The sequence below is a fragment of the Capsicum annuum genome, unplaced genomic scaffold (assembly GCF_002878395.1).
Source record: "Capsicum annuum cultivar UCD-10X-F1 unplaced genomic scaffold, UCD10Xv1.1 ctg49402, whole genome shotgun sequence".
NCBI lineage: Eukaryota > Viridiplantae > Streptophyta > Magnoliopsida > Solanales > Solanaceae > Capsicum > Capsicum annuum.
The window spans coordinates 1-5,054 of record NW_025857189.1 but is presented as its reverse complement, the minus strand read 5'-3'; the positions used below and the strand labels follow the sequence as shown (position 1 = coordinate 5,054).

Below are 5,054 nucleotides of genomic sequence, written 5' to 3'. Positions count from 1 at the left end.
AAGCTCTAATATGATTGTGTGTCTTGTTTACACTCACTCACATGTGTAGAAATCAACACTAAATTTATTTTTAATTTATTTATATATTTTTAACTACATCCAAGTGACAGTCTATAGCAGTGCACATCGATCAACGTGGTCTACGCATACTTAGGATATTAATCGATGCATATCTAAAGGTGTAAGTCTACGGTTGATCTGTCTAATCGATGGCTGACATAAGCCATGATCTACGGCGGTCTATTAAGTGTCACCACCCGTTCAAAAAATAAAATTACTGCTCTAACGGTAATAAACGACTACTTTTATAATCCATCAGCGTCAACACTTCATTTTTACTTCATATATAAGGTCGGTCATACCTCATTATTTTATTTCATTCGCTTTATTTTGTTTTTAAAAATTTTACAATGTCTCAAGCCTCTCAAACATCCAATTCTAAAAATACTCTAATTTATCATTGTGGGAATGCGGCTTCCCTGAGGACATCACATACGAACTCAAATTCAGGTCGTAAATTTTATAATTGTACAATTGCGAAGGTAAGCGGTGTGTGTCTTTTTTATGAAGTTAGTTAGTCGTTATGTAATTATTATTTTTTCTAGGATAATGGCGCATGCTCATTTTTTAAATGGCTTGATGAGCTATCACCTCCAACCAGTCCATCAACATTGAGTCCGGGACCCGAGACATCAAATTTGTAAGGCTTGGCAAAATTTAATCTACTACAAAGGCTCTAACAATGCGAAAAAAATAAATATTTTCTCATGACTTTGTTCAAAGAATCCGAAGAACAGAGGGATCACTTTAAAGTGTTGCTACATGACACCAAAATAGAGAGGGATCAACTAAACCAAAAATTGATTTTGGCCGAAGAAAGGGAGAATGGCCTAAAAGTGATGTTATGTGCTATAATGCTAGTATTCGTTCTTTGAAAAGGTGTAACATGGATGTAGTGATATTGAATAAATAATAATACTTCTATTTTTCTATAATGTTAATACTATTTTTGATAGAATCATGGTCGATCAAACAACACATCGACGTAAAACCGAGCAGCATGGTAATGATAGACCATGCAAGCATTATACGCAAGATTATGTATGCATTCAATGACATCAACCATAAACTGCAACAACTATGACAATACCCTGCATATTCAAATGGAAATACCACTAATCAGTTTGATAGAGATAGATTCAGTGCAGAATCATAACCACTACCATAAAATAAAATAATATTTCTAATAAAAAAATATTTGTCCGATCCTAACTACCAATCATTCAACAACACATTAACAATATTAACATTCAAATGTCTTTTTCCCTGTCTTCATCATCAATACAAATGCTACTATTGATTTCACCTACGATATCCATGACCAAATCTTTTAGGTGAGCTTCAGCTCCTTTTTTGTCAGTAGGTTCGGCTGCTTCTTCATGCTTGCCTTCTTCTCCTTCTATTTTAGCATCTACAGCAGCTAGTACTTCTTCGGCTGGTGCTTCTTCACCTTCTTCTCCTTTTTTCTCAATATCTACTGCTGCTTCTTTATCAGCTTCTGATGCAACTGCTTCTTTTGGACTTTCTTCTTTGCACATATGTTCTTCTTTATCCTTCTTTTATTCTTCTTTTTCCTCTCTCACCACAACAGAGGCCAACTCATCCATTTTGCACCCTTTTTCTCCTTCTTCATTCCTCTCCGATTCACGAAGATCCACATTCACTGTATCATCATATTACAAAGTGTTGCTGATATTTAAAGATGAAAATTTACTAACAACATCAATTATTAATTGAATGAAGTTACCTTGCTCGTGTTGTCGCTCATCTCGTTCCTTTTTCTTCAATCTTTTCTCTCTAATATAAGCAACAATATCCAACATCGCTTCCTCGAGTACAACAATACGCTTATGAAGATCCCCAGAGGATGAAGTGCCCGCTGCATCTTTGGAGGTGCTCGGAGTATCATCATCACCAACGCGTACTTCAACGGGGTTACCGCCCAAATCCCCGCCATCATCACTGTCCTCATTTGAAGTAAGTACAGTCACCCCTTCTAACTCTTTGTTTCATCCATCAAGGACGTTATTTTTCACCTCGTCCGTATATGGCTCAAAGGAAATCATGTAATCCTTCTTCGTCTCACGAAGAGTAGGGATGATGTAGGGGTGCACGCGCTACAAAATATTAATTTACAATAGTATTATTATTTCATAATAAAAAATGAGTTCATACCTCGGTAATTTTTCCTTTGTACTTGAATAAGTCGCCTTCGATTATTTGGTCATTTTTTTTAGTGTGCCATCTGATGCAGGGAGTGGGAAAGGGTTCATCCATTGATTTTTTAAAAAAATTTCCAAGATGAGGAAAGACCTCGTAGATCCAAACCTGTAAGCAGTATATCAGTGAAAAAAGAACTCAGAGTCTATGACATAGTATAAATAAAATAAGAATCTATGGTAAACTCACTAAAGGGTTTATGGTAGATACCATGAATGCCCAGGGAAATCTGAATAGAGCATAGGATGCCTTCTGCTTCTCATCAAATACTTTCCTCTGCTTCTTCAGGTCACTTTACTTCTTTAGATAGCCAGGGTCAGTTGAAATGTCTCTTTCCCCCACGGATAATTCTCGAAGAAACTCAAAGAATCTACCATTCGAATTAGTTTCATGTCCACGACCTTCGTCGAATCTTTTGCAAGCAACATGGTGTGCAAGAACCACAGTAAACAACACTTAAACTTCTGGTCCTCGTTCAGCTTATTCCCTCTGATCAGGTGTAGCAAATTGGCTGCCGTAATGTTTTTGTTTTTCGTCACCTTAAAGCAAAAATTCTCCCCCTTTGCTAATGCTCTCTTCATTTTTTATTCACTGGGGTATGATGAGCAGTTCAGCCCCGTGATCAAACAAAACTCTTTCAAGTCAAAACATGCAGGCTTGTTATTAACACAGAACCACATCTCGTGATGCATCGTATCATTCTTGACGCGTCGCAACAACAAATAATGGACCAACTGCCCATTGAACTTGAGATGTTCCGACAGGTTTCTTAGGTGTCCAAAACAGGACAGCTTGAATCTTTTCTTTAACTCTTGGTCGACAAGAACTTGCTGGAAATCTCGATAAACAGCCATTCTTGATTTGACCGATATCTTTGCCGGGAAAGATCCAACCTCGTCCATTATCGTTCGAAGGTCTACCGCTCAATGGAAATGAACCTTGAAAGAAATGGCATGGACAAGGGATCATTATCCCATCAGCACTGTTTCTTTCACTATCTTCGCTCTCTTCACTGTCACCATTAGCATTGTGTTTGGCAACATCTTCACCGGAATCGACGTAGTCGCTTTTTTCTTTTAACTCCGAATCTGATTCGGAAACTGACTCTTTATTTTTCTTCCTTTTTGAGACATTTCCAACTGCCTCAACTTTTTTTTCTATTGCTACCAGTAGTATCAGAATCGGTAGTGGCTTTGCATTTAGCAAAAATGTATTTTTTACCCATTCTCAAGACAATCTACACCTGCAGAACAAATATCCCATTTTCAGTTCATAGACCACAAGTCTATCAACAGAAATAACTCAATGCTCAAATGAAACCCCCCTCTCCCCCCGCCTCCCCCCAAAAAAATTAAGAAATACCTCACCAAAATCCAATATGCAATATCAAAATCAAATTAGTGCACCAAATCAAACTAATTAGCTATTATCTTTTAATTTTCACTATTTCAGCCATCATATTTTAAATGAATTTCATACGTCTAAAAATTGATTTCAATCTAGGGCATTCTCAGTTTATAGACCACGGGTCGATTTCATAGACCATGGATCTACGGACAGAAACAGATCACTGTTCGAATCAAAATGCCAAAATAACTCTTCCAACATCAAATAGTTCTCTACACACTTCAATAACTGAACCAAAATCCATCATGCAGTATCAAAACACAATAATTTCTAAAAATCATACTAGTGCACCTAATCAAACTAATTAGCTATTAATCTTTCAATTTTCACTATTTCAGCAACCATATTTTAAAAGAATTTCATAGGCCTAAAAATTGATTTCAATCTAGGGCATTCTGATTTCATAGACCACGGGTCTACGAACAGAAACAGATCATTGTTCGAATCAAAATGCCAAAATAACTCTTCAAATAACGATTATCCCACTATTCAACACTTTTTTTGCAAAACAAAATCGAAACTAAACCAAAACTCCTTAATCAACCAAATACGAAAAAAATTAAATTTCCTACATCACTACGAATCGATTAGCATAGAAACCCGTTTAAATGGATCTAGAAATGATCGCAACTTGATTTTAACTAACCTTACAATGCAATAACGACCCCTTAGCTGCTGGAGAAGAAGAAGAAATGAAAATGATAATTTTGGGATGAAGGTTTCTTAAGTGGGAGTTGAGAGAATTGAAAAGGAGAGAGAGAAAAGGTTTTTTTTTTTTGGATATTGGAATAAGTGTAGGGTATTAGTGTAGTATATTAAATTTGCAAAGTTCAAAAAATGATGAAATGGTTCCTTGGTCCACTTGTGGATCCCACTTTTTAAAACTTTTTTCAAATTTTTATACCTTAACCCTAAAAATGAAATCAAAAATAATTTCAGTGGGTAAATGGCAAAATAGTTTTGTGGATAGTCTTGCCATCTTTTTCCCCAGAGAAAATGTCAAACCATACATTATTTATGAGTGCGGCTTTATAAAAGACTAAATGACTAGCTTGAAAAGTTGATAGTCAAATCTATATTCTAATTTTCAAAGTAATAGAATATTGAAAGTTTCATTCAGTTCTATAAATAGCTCTGCTTCTTAATTTATTTCACCGATTCACAAAATTTGTTCGTTATAACAATGGAAGTTACTTGTATTAAACGATTCATTGTACCTTTTCTTTTTTTTTCAATTATCAACAACGTCATCTTTTTTCATAAAGGCTGAAGATGGTGGTGAACCAGTGCTGGACGTTTCTGGTAACGCTGTTCGTACTAGAGTGAATTATTTTATCCTTCCCGCAGGTCGGGGCAATGGTGGTGGG

General features: G+C 35.9%; 1 long non-coding RNA gene across 1 annotated transcript; it reads right to left on the bottom strand.

Moving 5' to 3' along the window:
- Positions 1-1,161: 1,161 nt before the first annotated feature.
- On the bottom strand, positions 1,162-5,050 carry LOC124892664. The gene is made up of 4 exons (XR_007050366.1): positions 4,905-5,050; positions 2,491-3,523; positions 1,808-2,388; positions 1,162-1,723 (listed from the first exon to the last, which is right to left on the bottom strand). It is a non-coding gene; the product is annotated as an uncharacterized LOC124892664 (long non-coding RNA).
- Positions 5,051-5,054: the final 4 nt, after the last annotated feature.